Source organism: Equus quagga, chromosome 5 (genome assembly GCF_021613505.1).
Source record: "Equus quagga isolate Etosha38 chromosome 5, UCLA_HA_Equagga_1.0, whole genome shotgun sequence".
Lineage (NCBI taxonomy): Eukaryota > Metazoa > Chordata > Mammalia > Perissodactyla > Equidae > Equus > Equus quagga.
This window is the reverse complement of record NC_060271.1, coordinates 87,685,886-87,699,394: the sequence shown is the minus strand read 5'-3', so window position 1 is coordinate 87,699,394 and position 13,509 is coordinate 87,685,886. Positions and strand designations below refer to the sequence as shown.

The 13,509-nt window shown below is 41.1% G+C and overlaps 1 long non-coding RNA gene across 1 annotated transcript in view; it reads left to right on the top strand.

Annotated features, from left to right (window-relative positions):
- Positions 1 to 11,636: 11,636 nt before the first annotated feature.
- Positions 11,637 to 13,509, top strand: part of LOC124240140 (uncharacterized) — a 40,715-nt gene continuing 38,842 nt past the window's right edge. The window contains exon 1 of the long non-coding RNA XR_006888784.1: positions 11,637 to 11,659. This is a non-coding gene — a long non-coding RNA (uncharacterized LOC124240140). The remainder of the gene's footprint in view (positions 11,660 to 13,509) is intronic.

The following is a 13,509-nucleotide window of genomic DNA, read 5'->3' as shown; positions in this document are numbered from 1 at the left end:
AGGACAGAAAGTGGACAATAATGGGGGAGGGGGCAAGGAAGCTCTGCATTAGGGTGATTAGGGGAGGTCTCCGCAGGCAGGGATCTTTGTCCAGTTCACTGCTCTGTCCTGAGCATCTAGAACATGCCTGGAACACACTAAGCACTCAATAAATGAATAAGGAGATAATACATAAGCTGAATCCAAAGGATGCTAACTGTTCAAAGAGAAGAGCATTCCAGGTGGAGGAAACAGCATGCACAACGGCTCTGAAGTGGGAAAGAACTTGGAGTGTTTGAGGACCTGAAAGGGACCGGTGTGCCTGGAGCAAAGTGATGAAGGAGGGGAGAAGAGAGTGGATAAGAGGAGTTTGGAAAAATAGGCAGGGACCAGTCAGATCACACCGGAGCTCAGAAGCAGTGGTATGGAGTTTGTTGTTTATATAATTTTTAAAAAATTGAACAGAATAACCCTAGAAATATGAGTGTAACTAGAGTGAAGTACATCCACCAGGCAGGACTTTATATTTCTATGACTTTGACGACTGAAGTTGACAATAGAAGGATCAGGTAGGTGTCTGATTGAACTCCAGGAATGTTAACATAGTGCTTAGCAGGTTTTAAAATAGAAATAAAACTCAAGGCTTTATTCTGGGAAATTCTTGAAGCCTCTTTGTTAAATTGGCACCAGCACTAGAAACGTGAAAAATATTCTGCATAGATTTAAACAACTTTCACAAATCAAAAAGGAAGTAAGATATGGTCCTTAGTGTTTGGATTGTGGAAATATTAAGTAATGAATTATCTCTCTTCAGTTATTTTTAGGGGCTGCCACTCACTTAAATAAGCTTCAGTGAATACCCTTGAATCGCATTCCCTCCCTCAGTTGATGGGTCAGCCATTGGTGTCGAACTAACTGCATGGGTTGAGTCTACATTATTTTCTTTACCCCTATTGACCTTATCTGTATTTCTTCCACTATCAAAGGCAACAAACAAAAGAAATAAATAAGGCTCTTACAAGACAAGTAAAACTATTTTCTTAGAATGATTTGGGGCCATCAAAGTGGAATAAAAACCGGCTGAATTATTCAAATACAGCAGAGTGACAACCAGTCTCAGCCCACCCTTCATCTTTTTCCATCCTCCAACCCACAACCTAAAATCCTAACTACGATAAAATAGGAACACAATTTGGAATTATTGTGACTGTTACAGAGGTGAATATTACTATTAAAAATTTCCTACGTGTAAAAATAGTTTAACAGGAGACAAGAGGAAATATTAGATGTGAACTGGTTAGTTCAAAAGGAATTAATGGTTATTGCTTTAAAAAATTCAAATCAGATGTACCTTTTGTTACTGCTCTGTAATAAACACTTATAATACATAATTTACTCCTCACAACAACCCTTAAGGTCAGTTTTAACATTTCCATTTTATAGAGAAAGCTGAGAGAGGTGAAGTTACTACCCAAAGTCACACAAATGATGTTACTACGATAATAACAGCAAAGTCAGATTCAAACCCACGTCTGACAGTGTTTCATCACTTTGTGTATAGATATAACATCTTCAGTAATTATTTTACATTGGCATTATTTGAAATTAGACAGCTTGGCAAGGATTCTAAATAGGTTGTTTAACAGCAACCATCTTGTTTTGAAAACAACCCCTTTATATTTGTGTAGCATTTGTCACAAAGTGTTTTCATTAGATCCTTACCATGTCCTTTGAGGTAGGCGGGCAGATATTACAGAAGAGGAAGTTGCGCCACAGCACCTTGTCTCCATGTTTTGGCCCCTCCCTGTCGTGCTGTGAGTTATGCGCTTCCACGACTGGGCCCCACACTTGGCTCAAAGCCTTTTGAGGGCTGGGGTCCCAGCTATGTCCTCTTTGTGACCTGCGAGGCTAGCCCAGAGTCAGCAACATTGTGGTTACTCCAGAAACATTTTAAACAGATTACTGAGGTGTAAATGACATACAACAAACTGCACCTATTTAAAGCGTACAATTTGTTAAGTTTTGACATATGTATATGTCTGTGAAACCAACCCCACAATCAAGATATTAAAGATATCAAACATATCCATCACTCCTGAAAGTTTCCATGAACATTTCTGAATGGACAAAAAGCAAATCTTCAGACTCCCAGGCTGGTGCTGCTTCTCTCTACTTGAAGAAAGTCTATGCTTTTGTATGTTATTTGCACCTGTTGTATACTTATGGAAAAAAACATAATTGAAGATAAAACATTATTTGTAGAAGCCCCAAACACATGCTGCATGAACTGTGTATGGAGACTGCCATTTGGGAATGAGACCATCCTGCCTGCTTCATGATGAGTCACCAATTCACAGTCTTTCCCGAAACCTTGCCCAGGTCCTGCTCTTGGATTCCGGGAGATAGCCAGGTTTATTTTGTCTTTATAATAAACTTCCCTTTTTGCTTTCTCCTTAAACAACTTTAAGCAGTATTCCTGCCATCAGTTGTCTCAATTTCTTTCTGTTTATCTGCTGAGGGTGCTGGTGAAGCTCCTGGGCTCCTGAGCCAGACTTCTGGGTTCAGATCCCAATTCGACCACTTGTAAGCTGTAGTGCTTTGGGCGGTTACCCCTCTGCACCTCTGTGTACTACCTGGTAGTTTGGTAGTAAATTTTTGGTAAATGTTACGTACAACTATTTCCTCTGCAAACAGGCTCTGTCTACAATTCAGTCCACATGGCAGAAATGTCCAGAACTCCTGCATCACAGGAGCTCCCCTCCCCTCCATCTCTAGTTTTTATATCTGTACCTTTTAAGAGATTTGTCCATTAAAAGCAGAATTCCAGCCAATAATACAATGGGCTAATTTGGAAAACAATTACTAAAACTGGTTTCACTTCTGTATTTCTTTCTGGAACCAAGGAGCATTTTTTCTCCCCAAGGCCCCAGTAAATAGTTGTATATCCTAGTTTTAAGTCATTCTGGTTCTTCTATGTGGGATATTGCCACAGCACGGCCTCATGAATGGTGTATAGGTCCGCACCCAGTATACGAACCAGGGAACCCCGGGCTGCTGAAATGCAGCGTGTGAACCCAACCACTCGGCCATGGGGCCAACCCCCTGGAACCAAGGAGTATTTTCACATTAATCTACATTAAAGGGTTTTTTAAGGCAAACACACACATATACACACACAAACACACACACACATAAAGGTGTAGAACAAATCTCATTACTTAAAGCAGACAATCAAAATTTGATATCCAGGGGGCTGGCCCCGTGGCCAAGTGGTTAAGTTCACACACTCCACTGCAGGCAACCTAGTGTTTCGTCAGTTTGAATTCTGGGTACGGACATGGCACCGCTCATCAAGCCACGCTGAGGAGGTGTCCCACATGCCACAACTAGAAGGACCCACAACTAAGAATATACGACTATGTACCAGGGGGCTTTGGGGAGAAAAAGGAAAAAAATAAAATCTTTAAAAAAAAAAAATTGATATCCAGGGGCTGGCCCCATGGCTGAGTGGTTAAGTTCGCGTGCTCCACTTTGGCGGCCCAGGGTTTCACCAGTTCAGATCCCAGGCGCGGCCCTAGTGCCACTCATCAAGCCATGCTGAGCCGGCATCCTGCATAGCAGAACTAGAGGGACTTGCAACTAGAATATACAACTATGTACTGGGGGACTTTGGGGAGAAGAAAAAAAAAGGAAGATTGGCAACAGATGTTAGCTCAGGGCCAATCTTTAAAAAAAAACAACAAAATAACTTAAAATCTAATGTTCCTTAAATAGTGAGTTATTCACTTTCAATGATATTGTTTCATAGAACACAAAATTAAGATGTTTGCTAGTATATCACTCTTTTGGCGTATAATAGCTAATAAAGACATTAACAAAGCAGTCATATCAAGTATTTTAAACTGTCTTTGACAGGGTGGACACCACAAGTTCTTCATTGACTCCCCATTGTTCTTAGGATAAAGCTACTGCCTCTTCTTTTTGGACCTCCTCTCTCCTAATCAAAGTTCTTGCAAAGAATTGTCTCTACTTAATTTCCACTGGCCCTCTTTCTCTCTTCAACCCACTCCAATCAGGTCTTCCTCCCACTGTGTTACCAAAACTCCACTTATCAAAATCACCAATGACCTCCATGCAGTCAAATCTAAAGGACAAGTCTCAGTTCTTATCTCATTCTGCCTATCAGTAGCAACTGACTTATGTGGTTGGTCTCTTCTTCCTGAAACACTTCTTCACTTGATCTCCAAGACACCCTTCTCCTGGGTTCTCCGACCTCAATGGCCATTTCTTCTCTGCATTCTTTGTTGAGTTCTCCTTTATCTTCCCAACCTCTAAAATTTGGAGTGTCCAGGTCTCACTCCATAGACCTCTTCTCTTTCTCTCTCTTTTTTGTGAGGAACGTTGGCCGTGAGCTAACATCTGTGCCAATCTTCCTCTATTTTATGTGAGATGTCACCACATAGTGGCTTGACGAGCTAGGTCTGTGCCCAGGATCTGAACCTGCAAACCCCAGGCTGCCGAAGTGGAGTGCATGAACTTAACCACTACGCCACCAGGCCAGCCCCCATAAGCCTCTTCTCTTATCTATCTACATAACACTCACTCATTGGAATTATCATCCAATCCATGACTTTAAATAGCATATATATGCTATTGCCTCCCAAATTCACATATCTAGCCCAACTCCTACTCAAACTCCAGACATGTATACATAACCAATAGGCTGTTGGACATTTCCATTTGGATGTGTACCAGCATCTCAATAAGCCCAAAACTAAACTGCTGATCTTCTGCCCCATATTGCTTTTCCTTCATCTTCTCCATTTCATAAAAGTAGTAACACCATTCTTCTACTTGCTCAGGCCCAAATCTTAGAATCATTCTTGACTCCTCTCCTCTCACATCACAGATCCAATCCATTAGACCATCCTATTAGTTGTACCTACAAAACTTATTCATAATCACACTACTTGTCATTACTTCCTCCTCTGCCACCTCAGTCCAAACCACCATCATCGCATGTCCCCCTGACTCAGTCGATTTTTTAACCAGTGAAGTGACGCTTTTAAAACATAAGTTCAATCCTGTTACTTTTCTGCCTAAAACTCTCCTATGGCTTCCCATTTTACTCAGAATGAAATAAACAGTCCTTAATGTGACTTATAAGCCCCTATATGATCTGTCTCTACCACCACCATCTGTACCAGCTCTCTGATCTCATTTCCTATTGCTCTCTCCCTTGCTCTCCCTACTCCATCCACAATGGTGTCCTTGCGATTCCTTACACACATCAAGCACACCCTATCTCAGGGCCTTTGTACTTCTAAAATGCTCCAGATGTTCATGTATAATACCCTAACTTCCTTTATCAGCTAGGCCTTTCCCCACTATCCCATACAAAATAAATCCCCTCATCTCTCTTGATGTCCTAGCCTGATTTACTATTCATAGCATTAAAAAAAACTTTTTGTTTTGAAATAATTATAGATTCATATGCAGTTGTAACAAATAATACAGAGAGATCCTGTGTACCCTTTACTCAGTTTCCCTCAGTGGTCACCTTCTCCAACCCCCATCCCCTCCTCAACCCCTGGCAACCACTAATCTGTTCTCCATTTCTATAGTTTTGTTATTTCAAGAATGTTATATACAAGAAATCATACAGTATTAACCTTTTTGGATTGGCTTTTTTCACTCTGCACAATTCCCTGGAGATTCATCTAAGTTATTGTGTCATAGCATTTTTACCAGCTGACATATATATTTATTTGCTTATTAAGCTAAGTTCCCTGAGAGCAGAGAATCTATTTTGTACATTGTACTTATAATGTAGACATACAATAAATATTTGTTAAATAAATGAATAAATTTCTCCAAATTCTTGAATATGACCTATAAGACCCTAAATGAAACTTGCTTACCTTTCCAACCTGATCTTTCATGACCATGACCCTCCACTCTGCCACCCCACTCCCATCCAGATACACCAGATAGTGAATAGCGCCATTCTGATACACTAAGCTTCTTGACATTTATGGCAAGATTGCCTACTTGCTCTGATTTTTTTCACATTTGCTGTTTAGAACAGTGTTTCTCAAACTTTAATGTGCATCAGAATCACCTGGCTGGTCAGGCGTATTAAAACATAGATTGGTAGTCTCCACTCCCAGAGTTTTTGATTCAGTAGGTCTGTGATACAGCCTGAGACGAGGCATTTCTGACATGTTCCCAGGTGATGTTGATCCTGCTGGTCCATGAACCACACTTTGAAAATCACTGTCTTAGAACATTTTTTTATTTTCCTCCCACCTTCACCTGCCTGAGTTCTTAACCTTCAGTCCTTCCCTCACCCCAGATATAGTGTTCCATGACACACTGGAACACTTACCTTATCACATTGCTTATCATACAGTTTTGTAATGTCCTATCTATTTGTGTTTGTCTCCCACCAGACAGTATCCTCAGCACCTAGCACAGTCTGACGCACGGTAAGCACTCAATGTATATGATGACTGAATAAATTCCTTAATTTTGATACTTCAAAAGACTCTACTGAAACGATATCTGTACAGTCATAGGACATTTAGAAGGAAGTGCTTCTATGTGCTAGAAATAAAGATGAAAACATCAAGGCAAGGATCTCCTTAGATAGATTTAAGAAAATGTGGACGCTTTTTATGTTAAGATTTTCTAGAAGCAGTAGGGTTTATTGCAATTCTTTTAAACCAAAATACCACACACTGAAATGATGACTGAGGACAAAGGTCAAGAATGCAAGTTAAGGTACTTTACCCATTACTTTTTCAATAATTACTTCAAAGCCTGTATTTTGTTCTTCTAAAAGTGTATTCTCTTGCCTTCAGACTAAACACCCCAAACCACAAGGCTATCTAACACAGCCAGGACTTCAAAGAACTCCTTAGTTGACCCATAGAGCTGGCCAGATGTTGAATCTGAACATATTTGCTTAAATTATCTAAAATTCCAAAATCCATAAAAGCTCTAGAAACCTGAAGTTTTTTATAAGTTGGCAGTAAACTTATTTGGCAGCAAAATCTGACATAAACAGATATGTGGTTATTATATAGGTTAGATAGCCTTCATTTATCCTAGTTAGTAATACTAATGCATTTTGTTGCACAAATGTTAAAGGTACAAGATGGTACTCCAGATCCTGCTGAGGTGTTAGAGATTATGTGGTATATGCATTACATTCCTGTCTAAAATCCCAACAATTCTGAGTTCTGAAACACATCTGGCTCAAAGGGTTTGGATAAATGATTATGTGTCTATATTAAGAGCAAGATATAAATTTCTCTTAATCTCTATTTTTTGTCTGCTGTATTCAAAACATTTATCCAGAGCCAGCCCTGATGGCCTAGTGGTTAAAGTTCAGCGCACTCCACTTCAGCAGCCCAGAGTTTGCTTCCCTGGCTCAGAACCGCACCACTCCTCTATCAATAACCATGCTGTGGTAGCAGCTCACGTAGAAGAACCAGAAGAACTTACAACTATATACAACTATTTACTAGAGCTTTATGGGGGAAAAAGAAGGAAAAAGAAGGAAGATTGACAACAGATGTTAGCATAGGGTGGATCTTCCCCTGCAAAAAAAAAAAAAAAAAAAATCCAAATAATGCCCTCTGTTGTTTTGTATCTGAAAAATTGGTCTTATTGAAAATAGCTTTACTCATTTCATCTGTTTTAATATCAGCTAAATATTTTGGAAATTCAATGTTCCTATTCATATATGAGACTTGTTTAAAAAAGTATAGGAAATTCTATACTTTTTTAGGATCTTTGTGGCTCATTTCCATCAGATGAATCATCGTCATCCTCACATGAATCATCACCAGAACAATTGAAAATATAGAACTAAAAAATATATCTAGTGGAAAACATGTTATTTCAGAACACATTTGAAAGACTAACGTCACATTTACAAGCTGTTCACATCTGGCACTCTCAGCAGATGAAAGTAGAATTTTTTGTAGCTTAAGGTGTAAAGGGGACAATAATAAACAGATATTATCATTGTAAAGAACAAAAAACACCTAAAATACATTTAGGAACGAGCTGAACAAGAAATGTACAGTATCTCTGTGAAAAACAATGCTACTGGGAAACTTTAAAACATTGGTAAATAGAGGGCCATTTGTTTTTAGATGGCATATTTGGTTTCAAAAGCAAAAGTCATTCTGGTGAGCGTAAACTGAAAGAGAAGTTTATTCGAAGGAGGAGAGGTACCTTGTTGAGATCCCCAAGGGCAGAAAGGGCAGTAGGGCCTTAGTAGGGACAGGACCTGGAAGGCCCCAGAACCCCAGACAACTACCCACTACCCTCTTCTGGGGCCACAGGACTTCTTAGCTCTGCTTCCCTCTGTGCATCTACCTCTCTCTGCATGCCTGCTTTCTCTGCACTACCTGCATGTGAGCCAAACGTCTCTCCCTGCTTTACTCTTGTGTCCTTATTTACTAGGTCAAGAGACTAGGTAAGACTAATTGGAAATTTCTAGGAGAGAGAATCTGATTGGACCACTGCAAATTAGTTTGCCACCTAACCCAATCCAATCAGCTATGGCAGAGGAGGGGAGGGTCAAGTGGGTATCTGTTGGGGGAGTGGTGGAGGCAAACTCAATGGCATGTCCATTATAGATGAGCAGATTCCATATTGTGGAGAGGCCATGTAACATAGAGGTTAAGAGCACAGGCTCTGGGGCCAAACTGCCTGAGTTTCACTCCTGACTTTGCCGCTTATTAGCTGCTTGATCTTGGACAAGTTATTCAATCTCTTTATATTTCAGTTCCCTCATCTGTAAAATGAGGCTATGTGAATTCAATGAACACAAACAAAGCAGGAGTAAAAACGACATAAGTATTTATTACTTTTATAAAGATGTGCATTCTTCCTAAATTAACCTATGAAATGAACACAATTCCAATCAAAATAATAACTCTTTTTTAACCTGACAAAATGAATTTAAAGTTACTATAGAAGAAATAATGTCTCTCTAGAGAGGACGGCAGGGGCAGAATTGGGAAAAGCACACAGATGGACGCAAGTTATTGGTCTTAGGTAGGGGGGTTGGTTTCATATTATGTTTTTAACTTACAGTTATTATGAAATTTTCTTTTATATATATCAAACATATTTTTAGAAGACAATTCTTAAAGAAATTCTCTGAAAAGATTATTGAGCAGGGATTTACCCTACCAGAAATTTAAACATAATTTAAAAGTATGTTAAAATAATATTACTGTCCAGTAAAAGATTAAGTCAGTGGAACAGAAAATACCTATAGAAATTTAGTACTGTATAAAGGTACCACTTTTAATCAACAGGGAAGATTGAGTATTCAATAAATGATGTGGGGCAACCAGCAAGTCATTTAGAAAATAAAAAAATTAAGCTAGATTCTTCCCTTCCTCCTCATAAATAAATTTCATATGGATTAAATATTGAAATATTTTTAAAAGATACCTAAAAATGCTAGAAGAAAATACACAGAAGTAAGCATGACATCAAAGCTGGAAACATAAAGGAAAAGACTAATAGATATGCCTACATAAAAATGAAAAACTTCACACCCACAACCCCATCACCTTAAACTTCTATCCATTTGCACTTATTTAGGGGTTCTGTTTCTGATAAATTCTATACAAAGCAAGTTTTTACATGGTATAAATTGTACACATATAATTTTATGGTATACATTTTATATAACGTTATCATGTAACTTTTCTTGTACTCCTTATCTTTCTATGTAGCCTACACATCATGTCAGGATAGTCCATCTTCCTCCACTCTGCTTCCCCATCCCCTTTACAAATAACTTCCTCCAAAAGTTATGACCATTTACTTCTTCTCACGTGAATTTTAGTATCATTTTCTTGAGATCTATAAAGTATCTATTTTTTTGCATTTTAATTGAAACTGATAATATGCAAATAACTTAGAGACGAATTGTATCCTTTGCTATTTTAGTCCATCTGGCATCGTATGTTCTTCCTTTTTGCTAGACTTCCTTTTTCATCCAATAAAAGTTTTATTGGGAAGAAGGAAGGGAGGGAGGGAGGGAGGGAGGAAGGAATGAAGGAAGGAAGGAAGGAAGGAAAACTTCCTTCACCAAATAAACATCACGGGTCATATTACAAGATGGAAAAAATGTTTGTAACCATATTTCAAAGTTTAATATTCCTAATATACAAAAAGCACGTAATTAAAAAATGTGAATATTCTGATTTAAAAATCAGAAATTACGAACTGGCAATTCACAAAAATAGAGCCGATAAATATACGAAAGATGTTCAGTTTTACACTTAGTCAACAAAATGCAAACTAAAGATGATAAAAGATTTTAAGACGGTGATCACGTAGATTGAGGATACTCAAGATTAGCAAGGCGATGAAGACAGCTGTCATTTACAGTCTCTGTTGGTGGAAAAGTATTAAATACATTTCGAGGGGAGAGTCGGGTAACATCAGCTAGAATCTTTCAAACGTGCATTTCCTTTGATCCAATAATTATATTTCTAGGAATTTATTGTAAGGAGACAATCAGGGATATGTACAGATTTACGTATAAAAATAGTCATCAAGTATTGTTCGTACAAGTGAACAGCTGTGAATACTGTAGAAGTCCAATAATTTAGGGATTGGTTGAACAAATTACATCCATACAGCCATTACACCCATACAGCCATTAAAAATTATTATGTAATCTATTTTAATTTACCTAGGAAGATGAAACCTAATCGGGAAAACATAACATGTCCACATTGTTCTATTAAAAAAAGACTTTTCACGTATATATTAAAAGTCTCCAAGTTTCTACAGCACTGTTACTACTATTTCGGGGAGGCGAGATCGTGGGTGAGTTTACCTTTCTTTTATATACCCTTATGTACTTCCTACTGGACAATTTTTAAGGGAGCAGGCATTTTTAAAAAGCAGTATTCTTCTTACAATCAGAACACAAGGAAACTATTAACTTGCGGAGGGAACCGGGCTGGCGCGAGGGCCCCGCCGGGGCGGCGCTGGGGTGACCTGTGCCCAGCGGCCGGAAAGACGCCATGAGGGGCCGTGGGAATTGTGGGTAAGGCCGGACGCCGCACTACCTCACGAGGAAGAAAACTGTTACCACTTAAAAGAAGACTAAAACCTCTTTCCTTTAACACAACGTTGGCTACTAGCCCGAGCGCAATCTAGGGGCCGGGGTAGGCGAAGAGGGCGAAAGTTTTTTCTTGAAAATAAAAAAGCCGTCCTCGCTTCCCGCCCGCCCCCCACGCCCCCCGCCGCCGCTGCTTCCCCTCACCCAGGACGGGCTTTGAAGCCCCCCCTGGGAAGGTCGTTTCTACGGGTGACGACCGAGAAACGCGGCGAGGAGAACGTCGGCAAAACGGCTATTGTGTCCCGAGCGCCACCCTGAAAAGAGGACAAACGGCTGGCAGAACGGGGACGGGGGCGTAGAGGCGAAGCACGATGTGATTGGCCCGCGGCTCCTGAGACCGCGCGCGCCCGGGGAAGAGCCGAGGGACCTTGCGCGTGCGCAGAGGCGTCCCAGTGCGCCGGCCCGCCTCCCCCACCCCCTTGTGGGGGCGCCCGTCTGGAAGTGGGCGGAGTGCGGGCTGTGATTAATGCCTGGCCTATAGAAGGCAGCGAGTTAATCTTCCTCGCGCCCGTAAGTAGCAGGCCCCAGGCGTTAGGCGACGCTTTCCTTCCCAGCCCGGGCCCGCGGCGGGTGTAGCACTGCGGAGGAGGAGGAGGAGAAGGAGGAGAAGGAGGAGGGAGAGGCAAGGCCCAGGCAGAAAGGTCGCGTCAGCCGCGGACCACTGCCTGCGCCGCGAGAGGCTGGGAAGGTCTGTGCGGGAAAGAGCGAGGGGAGGTACCGCCTGTCCCACCAGCCCCCGCGGGACGGCGAAACACATGAGAGAGACTGTCAGTGGTACCGATTCCACCTCACTCGGGCGGGAATCACACCCACACTCGGAGGGGCTCCGAGGAGGGGCCCGTGGGTGGGCGTCCTACGCACAACCCGTCCCTTCCTCGGTGGGTTCTTAACTGGTGTCGCGAATTTGAAATGAAACCGAAGCTGAGCGTTCAACAGCACAAGCTTTAGTCTTTATTCGATGGCCAAGGAATGGAGAAGCGGGAACTTGAGTTCACAAATCAACTTCTCAGCTCCTGGGGTGATTAGGCAGCTGTTATAAGGGGTCTAGGTTGAAGGAGAGGAATACTCATAGTTACTCTGGGAAATGGGCAGGTTTTTCTGGGGAGCAAGGTGGCCACCTCTTTTCTTTCCTTGTTTGGTTGCATCCTGCTGTTGCTGCGGCAGTTGTAAACTGTCATGGCGTCGGTGGGTGTGTCCTATAATATGGTAATATAGTACAATAAGCATATAATGAGCTGCCGGATTTGTGTCAGGTCAGGTATGACTGCCTTATTGTCGTCAGCCAGTTTTAACTGGGTTTGATCTACGTCTCAGCCATCTTCTTCCTTTCTTTGTGGTTACCTGTAAGCTAGAGAGAACGTGTTAGGCTTGTTCTGAGCTATCAATTGGGGTTCCCATGACACTCTCTTCAGGTTTAATAATTTGCTAGGATGGCTCACAGAACTCAGAAACATTTCACTTACTAGATCACCAGTTTATTATAAAAAGATGCAACTCAGTAACAGCCACATGAAGAGATGCCTAGGGCAAGGTAGGAGGGAAGGGGCTCAGAGTTTCCAAGCCCTCTCTTTGTGCACTACCCTCCCAGCACCTCCATGTGCCCTTCTGAACAACAAAAGATAGTGCTCACTCAGAAAATTCCAAAGATTTTAGGAGCTGTGTGCCAGGAACTGGGGACAAAGACCAAATATATGTTGTCTTACACCACAGGCTAATAAAGTGAAGGTGCCACATTAATGGGAGGGTATAGAAGGAAAGACCAGAGGATTGATTGAAAATTTGTACAGAGTATTTAGACTTCTAGGTCACCATCCTTAGAACAAGTAGCCAAGTGACTAGGTCACCCCTAGTCACTTCTGTGAAATAGAAGGTTTAGTTAGTGGAGAGTTTGAACCAGAGGGCCCCCAGATTCAGGGGTACTAGGTCAAGCAAAAAAAAAGCCAGATTAACTAAAAGTCTGTATACTGAATAGTGAGACCCGCTCCAGCCCCTTTCCACTGTGGGCTCTCAGAACACTGGTAGCCATGTTTCTGAGTCAGGCACCCCACTCTCAGAAGAAATATCTCAAGGTGACATTTTTGGGAGTACCCTCGATAAAATGACCAGGTCCCTGCCCCCCACCCCCTCAATTTTATAGTAAAGTCCTTTAATTGATAAACTGCCCACACAGCCTGATTAACTTACCCTTTAAATATGAATGGAAGACCAACGATCACCAGACATTTGAGGAAAGCCTTCAATACAAATATTAAGATGTGAAACTATTCCTTTGACTATTTCCAGCAAGTCCCATTAAATCCAAAGGGTTGATTAGTCTTCATTAACCTTTTTATCTCATTTGATGCTGATTACCCACTTTT